This window comes from Perca fluviatilis, chromosome 13, assembly GCF_010015445.1.
Source record: "Perca fluviatilis chromosome 13, GENO_Pfluv_1.0, whole genome shotgun sequence".
Lineage (NCBI taxonomy): Eukaryota > Metazoa > Chordata > Actinopteri > Perciformes > Percidae > Perca > Perca fluviatilis.
In genome coordinates this window covers 4,215,089-4,230,394 of record NC_053124.1, presented here as the reverse complement: position 1 = coordinate 4,230,394, position 15,306 = coordinate 4,215,089, and the positions used below count along the sequence as shown (strand labels likewise).

At 39.7% G+C, this 15,306-nt stretch overlaps 1 long non-coding RNA gene across 3 annotated transcripts; it reads right to left on the bottom strand.

The window, feature by feature from the left end:
* Window positions 1-13,746: 13,746 nt before the first annotated feature.
* Window positions 13,747-15,052, bottom strand: LOC120570810. 3 transcript variants are annotated; one of them, XR_005641136.1, is made up of 6 exons: window positions 15,037-15,052; window positions 14,877-14,909; window positions 14,663-14,751; window positions 14,550-14,570; window positions 14,255-14,454; window positions 13,747-14,103 (listed from the first exon to the last, which is right to left on the bottom strand). It is a non-coding gene; the product is annotated as an uncharacterized LOC120570810 (long non-coding RNA). The 3 variants fall into 3 exon arrangements; XR_005641137.1 differs by having other exon boundaries at window positions 14,550-14,567; XR_005641138.1 differs by lacking the exon at window positions 14,550-14,570.
* Between the last annotated feature and the right edge of the window lie 254 nt (window positions 15,053-15,306).

Below are 15,306 nucleotides of genomic sequence, written 5' to 3'. Positions count from 1 at the left end.
GAGTGGCCATGGTATTTGCTCGGGGGACAGAGCTGGAGTATACGTGAAGGTAGTAGGACGTAAGTCTGCTGGATGATCGCCACGTTAAACCTGATTTAAGGTCTATTAGTGAATAGTTGTGTATTTATATTTTTGATTGCTTTGACCAAAGTCAATTTTAATCTATTTTCTTGAAAGTGCTTTTTAGTTACTTTCCTTAATTTTGTTAATTTTTTCTATTATCATTTTTGCCTGTGGGCCTTAATTGGGACAGCTATAATAAAAGTCCATAATTTTCACATCACCTGTGACTCACCCTGTGTGTTAATACCTGCTCAAGACTACTCACCGCATCTACCCTCGACACGACGCCATGCTAACCCTGCTAAATGCTAACGTTACCGGAGTAAACAGCTGTTTACAACGTGTACAATGGTGAGTTATTTTAAGCCAAGAGAGGGAGGCTTTGAATCGGGTAGAGAGGACTGTGAGTTTGCGGTGTGTTTAGCAATTGTTGCCGCAATTCTAAGCTGATGAAGTGTGTTCAGTCGGGTAGTGCTATTTTTAGCAGTTCCTATCCTGGCGTGTGGAGAGGACGGCAAGGTTGTTGTTCCTACTGTAATTCTAAGCCGAAAAAGTGTGCTGTCAGTTGGGTACAGAGCTCCGCGTGAGCACGGGCTTTTATCACTGTCAATATAGCCATCATCTAACGTTAGCTACTCCGCTGTCTAACATTGTTGGATGCTGCAGTCTCAGCCTGCCAACCAACGTGAACTTCGAGTCTGGGCAGGAGGGGGCGGGGGAGACGACTCTCTCCAGTATTTTGAATTTGTACTGCAGTAACTATTTTAAACACTAGCTGTCAGTATTACATATTGGACCTTTAAGCGTAGGCGTTCAAAATGCAAGTCAATCAGCTAAATGACTTCATCTAGTGGAAAATCAAAAGAGGTGGTCTTTAGCCTAGAAAATAGCACATTGCACGCGTGTTCTGAGGGTGATCATTGGAACGTCCCTCAGGAGGAGGATCTCTCTTTTTGACGATATAAGGCGAAGCTAGACAAAGGAATCGTTAGCAAGCTTTGTCCGGACCTTGCTCAGGCTTTCCTGTGTGTTGATTTATTTTTGTACACAAAATTTTTTCTAATCTGATTCCCTTGACTTCTGTGTAGATCTTTTACGACTTTTTTGAACTTTTTTGTTCTTTAAACAAAACAAGAAGAGCAATCAAGCAGTCACAACAAGCGTTGGGAGTCCCCGCCGTTAATCTGGCCTTGAGCCGCGGACACTTAAAATGTACTTCCTCAGCACATAGTGGAATTTGTTCTCTATGTCATAAATTGTGCTAAGAAAAAATTGATTAAAAAAAGAATATCAAAATATGTACAGTACAGGCCAAAAGTTTGGACACACCTTCTCATTCAATGCGTTTCCTTTATTTTCATATTCTATTCTATTTACATTGTAGATTCTCACTGAAGGCATCAAAACTATGAATGAACACATATGGAATTATGTACTTAACAAAAAAGTGTGAAATAACTGAAAACATGTCTTATAGTCTAGATTCCTCAAAGTAGCCACCCTTTGCTTTTTTGATAGCGCTGCAAACCCTTGGTGTTCTCTCAATGAGATTCATGAGGTAGTCACCTGAAATGGTTTTCACTTCACAGGTGTGCCTTGTCAGGGTTAATTAGTGGAATTTTTTCCCCTTATTAATGGGGTTGGGACCATCAGTTGTGTTGTGCAGAAGTCAGGTTGATAAATCCATTCATATTATGGCAAGTACCAATCAGCTAAGTAAAGAGAAACGAGTGGCCATCATTACTTTAACAAATGAAGGTCAGTCAGTCCGGAAAATTGCGAAAACTTTGAATGTGTCCCCAAGTGCAGTCGCAAAAACCATCAAGTGCTACAACAAAACTTGAAACCGCCCCAGGAAAGGAAGACCAAGAGTCACCTCTGCTGCTGAGAATAAGTTCATCCGAGTCACCAGCCTCAGAAATAGCAAGTTAACAGCAGCTCAGATTAGAGACCAGATGAATGCCACACAGAGTTCTAGCAGCAGACACATCTCTAGAACAACTGTTAAGAGGAGACTGCGCGAATCAGGCCTTCATTGTCAAGTAGCTGCTGGGAAGCCACTGCTAAGGAGAGGCAACAAGCAGAAGAGATTTGTTTGGGCCAAGAAACACAAGGAATGGACATTAGACCAGTGGAAATCTGTGCTTTGGTCTGATGAGTCCAAATTTGAGATCTTGGGTTCCAACCGCTGTGTCTTTGTGCGACGCAGAAAAGTTGAACGGATGGATTCTACATGCCTGGTTCCCACCGTGAAGCATGGAGGAGGAGGTGTGATGGTGTGGGGGTGCTTTGCTGGTGACACTGTTGGGGATTTATTCAAAATTGAAGGCATACTGAACCAGCATGGCTACCACAGCATCCTGCAGCGACATGCCATCCCATCCGGTTTGCGTTTAGTTGGACCATCATTTATTTTTCCCAAACACACCTCCAGGCTGTGTAAGGGCTATTTGACCAAGAAAGATGACCTGGCCTCCACAGTCACCGGACCTGAACCCAATCGAGATGGTTTGGGGTGAGCTGGACCGCAGAGTGAAGGCAAAAGGGCCAACAAGTACTAAGCATCTCTGGGAACTCCTTCAAGAGACTACATGTTTGGTTAACCATTTCAGGTGACTACCTTTTGAAGCTCATCAAGAGAATGCCAAGAGTGTGCAAAGCAGTAATCAGAGCAAAGGGTGGCTACTTTGAGGAATCTAAAAGACATGTTTTCAGTTATTTCACACTCTTTTGTTAAGTAACCTACATAATTTCATATGTGTTCATTCATAGTTTTGATGCCTTCAGTGAGAATGTACAATGTAAATAGTCATGGAAATAAAGGAAATGCATTGAATGAGAAGGTGTGTCCAAACTTTTGGCCTGTACTGTACTTAGTAGCTCAATATATTGACTTAATATCTCAGAATATTGATTTAGTAACTCAATATATTGACTTAGTATCTCAGAATATTGATCAAGAATCTCAAAGTAATGAAAAACTTTAATATATTGACTTAGAATCTCAATATGTTGACTTTGTTTCTCAATATATTGAATTAATAACTCAGAATATTGACTAAGAATGTCAAAGTAATGAGAAACTTTAAAATATTGACTTAGAATCTCAATATGTTGACTTAGTATCTCAACATATTGACCAAGAAATCTCAAAGTAATGACAAACTTTAAAATATTGACTTAGTATCTCAATATATTGACTTAATATCTCAAAATATTGACTTAATATCTGAATAAATTGACTTAATATCTCAAAATATTGAGTTAGTATCTCAATATATTGACTTAATATATCAAAATATTGACTCAGTGTCTCAATAAATTGACTTTGGATATTAGAATATAACCTAAGAATCTCAAAGTAATGAGAAACTTTAAAATATTGACATAGAATCTCAATATGTTAACTTAGTATCTCAATATATTGGCTTAATATCTCAAAATATTGACTCAGTGTTTCAATATATTGACTTAGTAACACAGAATATTAACCAAGAATCTCAAAATAATGAGAAACTTTAAAATATTGACATAGAATCTCAATATGTTGACTTAATATCTCAAAATATTGACTTAGTATCCCAAAATATTGACTTAGTATCTCAATATATTTGACCTAATATCTCAAAATATTGACTACGAATCTCAATATTTTTACTTAGTTTCTCAATATATTGATTTAATGTCTCAAAATATTGACTAAGTATCTAAGAATATTGACTAAGAATCTCAAAATATTGAAAAACACATATACACAACAGACAACAGTTTGAGGCGAGAAACGACAGATACATAAATCAGGTTCCCAAACAAGTTGAACACAAGCAGCTCACACCTCAGGAAAACAAAACAGGATGCTTGTTCCAGAGACTATTGTCTAGATTTAAAAGTCTGATAGCAGACGGAATATAGGATTTTGACTAGCGGTTTGTTTTCCTGGGTGGTGCCCTAAAGCGCCAGCCTGAGAGCAATAATGTAAACTGTGAGGACACAACATGGGCGTGTTGGTCCATAATATGTTTGGCTTTTTGTACCACACGTTTTTTTCCAAATGGAACACAAGTCCCTCTGCTGAACTCCAATTATTTTGGAGCAGACCTTCACAATGCTGTGGAGGCTATTTCTGTCTTTCACACACAGACCATCAAACCAGCAGATTAATGAAACCAGCAACAGGAAAAATAAGATGGAGGAGTGGCTATATATGTGGATAAAAACTTGAATTATAAGATTTTAGACAGTATGACAACTGTGATAGACAACTTATTACAATGTATAACAATTGAAATCTGTTAAGAAAAAATGAAAAATGTTATCATTAGTTGTGTATATACAGAGCACCCTCTTCTAATAACGAAGTATTTAGGGACAGGAGTGAAAAATTGTTTTCAAAAATGAATCAAAAAGTAATGTTTCTCTTTGGTGATTTTAACATTGATTTGTTAAATCCAAACAAGCAATCACCTACCGGTTTTTACAATTTATGACACCAACTACAAGAGCAATCATCTACATACTGCACTATACTTAAGTTGTGGCGTAAAACAATGTTTTGTGTCTGCTTAATCCTTAATTTCAGTATAATGTTTTAGTTAATTTGCTACTTCATCATTTGACATAGGCCTGTTTAGTGGGTTTATGGGTTCATAGTGTTTTTGCTATGTTTTGCCTAAGATGTGGGGGGTAGATCAGCTGCTCACCATCTTAATCAAGGAGAGTGCATACAGCTGTGCCTGATTAGGTTCTCTCAGCACGGAGGGGCTGGGAACTCCTAAGTTGTACAACAATGGGTAAGATAGTTCTTCAGTGAAAGCATGCTTTTTATATTTGGGATGCCTTATTGTTGTGAGTGCACATATCTGTATAATTAGTAATATCAGAAGTAACTGTTCTATGCAAATGTAATGGTATTGTTCAGATCCTGAGTGTTTTGTTGTTCTTTTACTTTGGCTCACCTTATGCTTATGCGCAGGTTGTAGTTGCCAATTAGCTGAGGCTGAGAAGTTAAAAGTGCCTTCAGAAGAAGGGGAAGGGAGTAAGGACTTGGAAGCTTGCTGTGAAGGTTGTCGTTTTATACGTTTCCCAGGTTTCATTTTGTGCCCTTTGTTTGAGGTTTTTTTTTGGTATGATTTTTACCGACCATCATCGTATCATGAATTATGTTATCGCTCCCTTGCCCCCTTCCCCTTGCTCATGTCGGAGGATGCTCAAGTGATTTGATTGGAATGTGCAGTTGGCTATCAAGAATTGAGTTGGCGCTAGTGGCGCTCTTGTTAGAAGAAGAACATAATGATGTATGAGCTAAAGTGAAAGAGAGTGTTTTTGAGCATCCTGGAAGAAGGAGTTTTCTTAGGTGGCAGTAGAGGATGTCGATGGAACAACTACAATGTTTTGCAAATTTTGCCACAAGTTTGAGTCCAAGGCAGATAAAAGTGCATCGTTCAAAAAACTACAACAAAGTTGTATATGGGGACAGTAAAAATGGACTTTTGGCAAGTAGAATTTTGGGCGAATGAAAAAAATAACCTTAACGTTGAACCCTGGTATGTATGTATTTATTTATGTATGTATGTTTGTATGTATGTTCTGTTATCCTGATATATTTTGTAAATAATGATGTAGTTATGCAAGAAAACCGTGAGCTCATGCTTGATTGTTTTGCTGAGAGGCCCATAATCTGAAGAATTACAATGAATGGAAATGCATAGTGTATGGAATGACCATCATGATGAAGCAGTATAGGATTTAAAAGCAGCACTGAGATGAAAGGACTGCATATAACCAGGCCATCTGTGATCCAAATAGGCTTTTCATCAATCCAATTTCAAATTGAAGAGATGGAATTATTATTAGGTGTCTTTGCACAAATCTAATTTCATCAACAAGGAAGTAATATGCTTTCTCAGATTTTCAGGATCTCATTGGCTGAGATGGAATGGTATATACCTGCCTGCCGAGATAATACATTGTCAAAGGAATCAACGTTTGCAACTCAGTGGGGGTTTGCTCAGTGCTCAGTGTATCTATTTACCGTCCTTTCAGGGCAGGGGGCTCGGGGAGCAGGTGTGCATATGCACTCATGCATGAGATACATGGGCACGCAGTGTAGTTGGCGTGTATAAGAGAAAAATTATTGGAGCTGGTGGAGGAGCTGGCTGTCCTCTCCAGCAGCTCATTAGGAAGGAGAATAAAGTGGGCTCTTCCTTCCAGAGAGGCCTGTAGCAGCCAAACTGCCCTTTCACTTTAAAGATGATTTCATTTCATAACCTCAAGAGATGGGCAGGGGGACTTCATGTTATATTAATTTTGAGGTGCCACACAGACTGTAGGTTGGTCATTTTATTCTGCCAAAGAAAAGGCTGTGAATGAAGCACCTTTATCGTGGATCTTTCAGATAATGAATTTAATTTATCTGGTAAATTTGATGGAAACTAAAATTAAGGGCATCAAACAATGGAGAGCAGAGATCATTGGGAAATCATAGTAAAATGTTCAGAAGCAGTGTAAACTGAAGGGTTTGGGGATTTACCATCCTTCCATTGTTATCCGCTTATCTGGGGTCTGGTTGCAGGGCAACAGCTCCAGCAAACTTCCCTTTCCCGAGCCACATTAAGCAGCTCTGACTGGGGGATCCAGAGGCATTCCCAGGTCAGGGTGGAGATATAATCACTCCACCTAGTCCTGAGTCTTCCCAGAGGCCTTCTCCCATCTGGACCCTCCTGGAACACCTCCCTAGGGAGGCACCGAGGGTTCATCCTTACCATGCTCGAATCACCTCAGCGGGCTTCTTTTCACGCATAGGAGCAAGTTGAAAAACTTACAAGTCATCTGTAAGTTTTTCACAGATGACTGAGCTTCTCACTCTATCTCACCAGTCACCCTCCTGAGGAAACCCATTTTGGCCGCTTGTACCCGGGATCTAATTCTTTCAATCACGACCCAGCCTTTATGACCATAGGTGAGGGTAGGAATGGAAATTGACCAGTAGATCAAGTGGCTTGCCTTCCGGCTCAGCTCTCTTTTTGTCACAACGGTGCAGTAAAGCAAATGCAATATCACCCCTGCTGCTTCGATTCTCCAGTCAATCTCCCCTTTCATAGTCACAAGACCCCAAGGTACTTGAGGTACTTCACTTGGTGTAAGGATTCCTTCTCTACCCGGAGTAGCACTCCCATCGATTTCCTGCTTAGTCTAGATCTAGGATGTTCTACTTCCAGGGTTGCTCCAGTGCCGTCCGGAAATTCCACCGGATTTCCTACACATGTTCCAGCAAAACAAGTTCCTTCCCAAGACTATTTTGCAGCGGCTCCATGCGGAGTTTAGCACCGCCCATGACGATTGTGATTTATTTAAAGAAATCCCAATAAACCAGAGCACGTTTTCCTCCCATCACGGAATGTTGTGTAGACTAGCCAGCCCTTCCTCCACTGTGACACTGTGGAGGAAGGTCTGGAAATACAAGACTATTTCCTGCTGAGAACCATGGCCTTTGATTTAGAGGCGCTGATCCTCATCCAGACCACTTCACACTCACCTGCGAACTGATCCAGTGACTCCTAAAAGGTCAAAGAACAATGATGCCATCAGGACCACATCATTCGTGGGGGATTAACGTCTAAGAATTTGTATTATTCTCTATACTGTAATGCAGTGAGTGCATTACAGTGCAATACAGTGTTTCAGAGTTTTCCTACCAATCAACATCACTGTTAAATGATGCAAACATGTAGGCAGGGAATTGATCCAAAAAAGGTTGCCAGTACCCTAATTCAGCAGTTGCAGACATGATCATTGCATGTGTCTTGGACATATTTATATTTATACGTATATCTGTTGAAAAATGAATGATTTGTCAACTCTTTGACAATTAGATCTAAGGAGCCTGATGCGATTTGACTGCCAATCTCACAGCTGAATTGTCTGAATTGTGGTTTTAAATAGTCTGGCATTTCCTCATCTCCACAGCGCTGTGGTGTAAGGTCTGGCTATACCACAATGGAATAGGAGAAAAACACATTTTGGATTGTGACATTTCTTTAAACCAATCACAGTGACGGTGGCTCAACAAAATAGTCTCGGGAAGGAAATTGTTTTGGTGGAACATTTGCACCCAGCAAAAGAAAACGCCACATACAATATTAAATGATACAGTAACGTGAGCTATTTAAATTAGCTGGATACATGGTTAAACCTCATTAGCTCTTACCATATACTTTGTCCACAGCAATCCCACCAATCAGTCCCAAAATGTCCCAGTTAGAGAGTAAATGCCAGAAACATTTTTTGTAAATCTTAATCACTCCCCAAATTAACCAAGCAGGCCTGCATTGTTGCACAATCCACATTTTCTTCAAAACTTACCATTTTCAGTGTTTAGCTTGCTGGCTTGAAGTTTGTTGTTGTTTCCCGAAGCGAAGGGAGTTTGAGAACGGAAGGTGCAGAAGGAAAGTTAGTTAGTTAGAGTTGTCTGGCAGTTATCCTGGAAATGTACACCCGTCGATCCAGACTATTAAACAAAGGATCATTACATGAGGTTATTTAGAATTGCTTGGTTTCTTCTAATAAATCATGATATAAAGCTTACTTTGGTATAAATATCAGCCTTTTATAATACTGTTAATTTTTGTGTACTTTTGAGTATTTCAAAAAAATCTCTCATTTTACTTTTATTTTACTGAATGTAACATGAAAAAAACTTTAATACATTAACAGGTACATCTCCATGGTGGTTGTTGATGAAAGAAGACAAAAACTCCCATGATCCCACGCAACTTCACAACATCATCAAAAAGTATCTGTAGCAGCTGAAAATTACATATTGTATGTTTAAAGTGATGGTTCGGAGTAATTCACCCTAGGGTCCTTTGCACAATGACCTCGAGCCAAACACCCCCCCAGAAGCTTTTTCACCTGGGTCGAACATTGGGAGAGTTAGCTAGAGTAGCGTTATCAGCTGAATAGCTTAGCTAATGGACTAACGTTTGTTATCTTGTAAGTTATCCCACTAATAATGCCCGAAATGATACAAACGTCTACAAGTAGTACAAATAGGTTATGCTCTCATAAAACGATGGATTGGAAAGTTTGTAAGTACACGCAGACCAAGTTTATGAACACTTGCCTGCTCTCTTCAGCTCTCTGTTGCTGCTGCTGCTACCTGCAGTTAGACGAGTGCTTAGGGCCGTCTACAAATTACTACACCGAAAAGTTACAACAAAAATATTTATTAATTCAATGATTAAATAAGGTAATGTCTCCAAACTTACCTAAATTATTACTTGTCTCCTGCTAGTTATACTACAGCACTTACTTTAAAAAAAAAGTTAAATTAATAAATATTTTTGTTGCATCTCTCTTCGGTGTTGTAATTTGTAGACGGCCCTAAGCACTCGTCTTACAGCAGCAACAAAAGCAGAGAGCAGAAGCCAGCAGGCAAGTGTTATTTACATAAACTTCTGGTGTACTTACAAACTTTCCAATCCATCATTTTATGAGAGCATAACCTATTTGTACTACTTGTAGACGTTTGGTATCATTTCGGGCATTATTAGTGGGGTAATTTACGAGATACAAAAGTGGGTCCGTTAGCCCCTGCGCTAAGCTATTCAGCTGATAATGCTAGTCTACGCTAACTCTCCCAATGTTAGACCCAGGTGAAAAAAGCTTCTGGGGGGGGGTGTTTGGCTCGAGGTCATGGTGCAAAGGACCCTGTGACCCAGGGTGAATTACTCCGAACCATCACTTTAAGTAAAATAATACAGAATAATAAATCTGAATACTTCTTCCACCACAAACATGTTTTCACAAAGTGTATACATATGTCATATATAAATGTAGAATATTTTTTAAGTCTGTATGCACTCTGCTTGTATTTCAAACTGTCTTTTTCTCTAGTTATGAATCATTATATGGCATTAGTAAGCATGATGCTTTGTTATAAAGATTTTTGTAAAGCATTATGAATGTTTTGTAATTCTTAGTCCTCTAATAGTCTCGTATTGCCAGATCTTCTTCCACAGCGCTGCAGAGAGTCTGGCTAGTCCACACAGCATCACAGCTTATTTTGCAGAGGCTCCGTTGCTCCGTCTGGCCGAGCCTAAGAAGATTTTGATTGGTTAAAAGAAATGCCAGTAAACCAGAGCATGTTTTTCTTCCATCCCGGAATGCTGTGTGGTAGGCCACACACACAGACACAGTAAGCTATTGGCATTTCTTTAAACCAATCAAAATCATCATCACGGTGCTTCTGCAAAACGGGGGAAGGAACTTGTTTTGGTGTATACTGTGTACGTTCAAAAGTTGTTTTAGTCGTGCAACAGTAAACTCAGATTGGACAGATAGTCTAGCTAGCTGTCTGGATTCACACTGCAGAGATCTGAGAGCAGTTAACCATAGTCGATTGGAGTTTAAAATTACAACACAAAGAAAGCAGAAGATAAAGAACATCCGGCCGAAATGAGTGACATACAGCGGAATTTCCTGCGTCACCGGAGCAATCCCAGAAGTGGAACATTGTGAATATAGACTAGTCATCTTATAATGCATGTAAAACATTTCCTTGAGATTGTGTTTTCACATTACATTGTATATTCCTTTTAGTCTTTTTACCTCCATTTCCATTTCCTGCATGTGTGAATCTATTAGCCACCATAGATTTTATCTGGCTCCACATTCCACTGGCATCACTCTCTTTGAGGTGCCTATGAGATTGACATAAAAGCCTCATTGTAATCATTTATTTCCATCTTAAAGTGCATTTCTGTTTCATCTCCCGTCCACCACAACACAAATAATAAGAAATAATTGAACCCATCCATTCTTCGGGCAGATTTATAGTCTTTTCTTCCTCCTCACTTTTACCTCCAGGCTGATTTGCTTCAGTGTGGGAAGTCCAATTACTGAAGTGAAATTTTCCAGCCCCAAGGTTGGAATTATACTTTTTTCTCATTACTATCAAGACAAATAAGCAGGAGCTTTACTGAGCGGCTTCTCCATTTATCAGCCTTCGCAAAGAACTGAAAAATCACATGAACAGACAGGAGAACAGACGGGAGGCCTGCTCGTGTGTGTGTGTGCGCGCGCACACACGAGCAGGCCTCCCGCACACACACACACACACACACACACACACACACACACACACACACACACACACACACACACACACACACACACACACAGTCTTTTCTTTTCTTTGTTCATATGTGATAACCAGAGCTCAGCGTTACCCCATCTGTTGCCACATGGTGTCGGTCCCTACAGCAATATGAGCAACGTTCAAGTGAAAATATTCTGCCGATTGTCTGTAATTGGTTACCAAACGTTTGAAGGTTGGGTGACAAAGCGACACAAAGCAACGTTCAGTTTTAACAAAGTTCTGATGGTTTAATGAGACACACAAGGATGTATAGCCTACATTTTCTAGCTATTGCTCCAACTCATTCTGATGATGTGAGAGTAGCTACACTACCGGTCAAAAGTTTTAGAACACCCCAATTTTAGTTTTACTGAAATTTTAGCAGTTCAATTCCAATGAATAGCTTGAAATGGTACAAAAGGTAAATGGTGAAATTCCTGAGGTTAAAAAAAAAGTAAGGTTACCCAAAACTGAAAAATAATGTACATTTCAGTATTTTACCAAAAGGCCTTTTTCAGGGAAGAAGAAATGGGTTAACAACGTAAAGCTGTTCTGCAGCAATGGAGGTTGATCAAGCTTTGAAAGTTGGTGCTACCAATTCCCACAGGTGTTCCAACTTGTCTGGATTACTTACTCTCAGTTTGTATAAAAGTATTGTTGGAACACACTTTGGTACCGTACCCTTGTGACCATTATTTGAACAGTATTGTATTGCAGAAAGTAGTGTGTTGCTATAAAAATGGCGGGAAAAAGGCATTTAACAATGGAAGAGAGCGAGACCATCATAAGTCAAGTCATTTTATTTGTATAGCACATTTAAACGAACAACAGTTGACCCAAAGTGCTTCACAGGTAGAACAGGGAAGGCAGAGACAATATGCCTTAAAAATACATAATCGTATGTGCGAGGTACCATGAATATAAATAGGCAAAGAAAGAATTAATAATGTAACCGAATAAAAAAGGAACAATTTTTGTTAAAAAAAAGAAAAAAAACAAACAAACTAGGAATCAAGGAGAGTTAAAAGCAAGAGAGAAAAAATGAGTCTTCAGATTTGATTTAAAACTAGCAATTGTATTACATGATTTGATATGGGGTGGGAGGGAATTCCAGAGTTTTTTTAGAGCTTTAAAATCAATTCTGAATTTCACTGGCAACCAATAAAGCTCAGCTAAAACGGGAGTTATGTGGTTGTACTTTTTGGTGCCAGTGAGGAGTCTAGCAGCAGCATTCTGGACTAATTGGAGTCTGTTCAAATTATGTTGGGTTAGGCCAGTGTACAGTGAGTTACAGTAATCTAGGCGTGAAGTAATAAAGGCATGAGTGATTGTCTCGAGATCCTTCTTAGATAGTATCATAACACTTAAGAATGTTGGGTCTTTCCTACAGAGAAATTGTGAAGAAAGTCCAAGTGTCAGTGAGTACAGTATTCTTCACCAGCAAAAGGCACTTAGAAACTGGGGGAAACTTTTATTATTATTATTACATGTCATTTAGCTGACGCTTTTATCCAAAGCAACTTACAATTAAGTGCATTCAACTGAGAAGGTCCAAACTCTAGACAACAAGTAGTAAGTGCAAGTACATTAGCTTTAAATAAGCTAAGCTACAAAGAAACAAAAGTGCAGGTTAAATGGTTTCTTTATTTTTTTTTTTAACCGAGGTGTAGTCGGAAGAGATGTGTTTTTAGCCTTCGGCGGAAGATGTGTAGGCTTTCAGCCATCCTGATGTCGATGGGGAGCTCATTCCACCATTTGGGAGCCAGGACAGTGAACAGTCTGGATTTGGTTGAGTGATTAGTTCTCCCTCACTGTGGGGGGGCAGCAAGCAGTTTGGCTGATGCAGAGCGAAGTGGGCGGGTTGGGGTGTATGGTTTGAACATGTCCTGGATGTAAGCTGGGGCTGATCCATTCATGGCCCTGTATGTAAGTACTAGTGTCTTGAAGCGGATGCGGGCAGCCACTGGTAACCAGTGAAGAGAGCGGAGGAGAGGTGTAGTGTGAGAGAACTTGGGGAGGTTGAAGACAAGTCGAGCTGCTGCGTTCTGAAACTCTGACAGGAAGAGGTCTGGCAGACCCAAAGCCACAACAGAATCAGAAGACAAGTTTCTGAGAGTCAACAACTTGCGTGATAGGCGGCTCACAGGACAACAGCTTCAAGCACAGCTTAATAGTGGTCGTAATAAGCAACCCAGGTAACAATTTTTGGTTCCCAGAAGGTTCTGGGAACGTTCGTTTTTGGTTGCGGGAATGTTCCCTGAAGGTTAGTTTTTGGTTCCCATGGAAAGTTTTTCTGGCGTTTAGGGAATGTTAGTTTTTGGTTACATCGACTGTTCTCAGAACGTTCCCAGAACATTGCAACCTTAACAGAATGTTCCCCTACCGTTGTAACCTTTAGAGAACGTTCCCCTACTGTTGCAACCTTTAGAGAACATTCCCGTAACGTTCCCCTACCATTGCAACCTTTGAGAATGTTCCTCTAACGTTATTTTTTACATTCCCATAACCTTTAAAAAACTTTAACAACCATGGTACCAAAAAATAAATATAAGAATCAGAATCGGTTTTATTGGCCATATAGACACACACTGTACAATAGAGACAACATACATATAGGCACATTAAGCACTGTGGGGTGCTCCACGTCTGCTGCAGTAGTAGAAGCAAAGTTACAAGTCAAATTAAAACCTCTTATCAGCCAAGCTAAGCATAATACTGATGTGAACAATAAAATAACACCTGCCTGTTATAACCCTGCAGATTGTCAGGTCCTGGAAGGCCTTCTTTATCTTTCTGCCCTGCAGGCTATACGGTGTTACAACGTCATTGGTTGCCACTCGCCGTAGCATGCGACGGATGGCAGTACCTCCGGTCGAACCTCCAAAGGTTGTCAGGAAAAGTTGCTGTAAAACATATAGAAATACAAATTACAAAACAATTAAAACAAAATGGAGAGCTTGTACAATCTCATTTTGTAAGACAAGTCAGTTCAGTTATATTTGAATTTATGCAATTATAGTGTTATCTTAGGGCATGGTAGGGACACTTAATTACCATTTTGTTCCTCCTCTGCTGTTGACCGAGACTCCTGTCTAACTGCAGCTCGGTGACTGTCGAGCAGGGTGACAGCAACACGTCATCGACTGGAGCAGAGGGAGGTGACTGGGAGCTCCTTAAGAGCATGAGCAGCTCATCCATTTTTTCCTCAAATGTGTCCATCCGCTGTGCCATGCGGGTAATGGATGTCCTCATGGCTATGGAATAATTAATGGTTTTAGTTGTTATACTATACTGTTATATTATATATTATATACTTTCATATATGAACAACTTAAGTGAGTCTTCTTACATATCTGTGTGAGGAGCTCTGCTGTTTACAACAACAAAAAAGTTAAGTTACTCTGAAGTTCTTTGTCATGAAATTGTATTTAATTGGAAATGGAAAATTCAAAGCCACTGTACCTTCAACTGGGTCTCAGGCCGAGCTTGCGTTACAATAGACCCATCAAGCTCTGGGCGACCGGCTGGTTTCCTGTGTGGTGTTGACTCATCTAAAAAGAAAGTTTATATGAATATTGGTCAGTTCGTTTATGGTAGGTTTCTTGCACATACTTTTGCAAAAGATGAACCTATGCCGTTACATTAGACAATCGCTAAAAATAAAAAAAAAACTTACATGCAGGTGGTGGAGGCAGTGACATCTGCTGACCTGAAAAAGAGCAGGAAGAGACAAACGTATCAGAACAGTCACGTGATATGCACCTGGTTGAATTTAAGTAGTTCCATGGTAGGAAATAGGATTGATTTCTTAAATGCATGCATAAATGTTAACTTACGGACAGGGCTTCCAGAATATTTGAATTGTGTAAATAATGTAGCTAGTCTGTACTTAAGAGTTCTTACCATTATCTAAATAAACAATGGATGTATTTAGACAACCAAGGAGGTGTAATCATTATGTCGTGCTAGGTTAGCCTGCAGTTTTGTGAACAGAGCGTCGGTTAATACCGTTATAGCTATGACCCAGAACACAGTATCACAACACGGAGGAAAATGTTAAGAAAGTCTTTTAATGATCGTCACAGGACAAACAAAGCAGCCAGGGA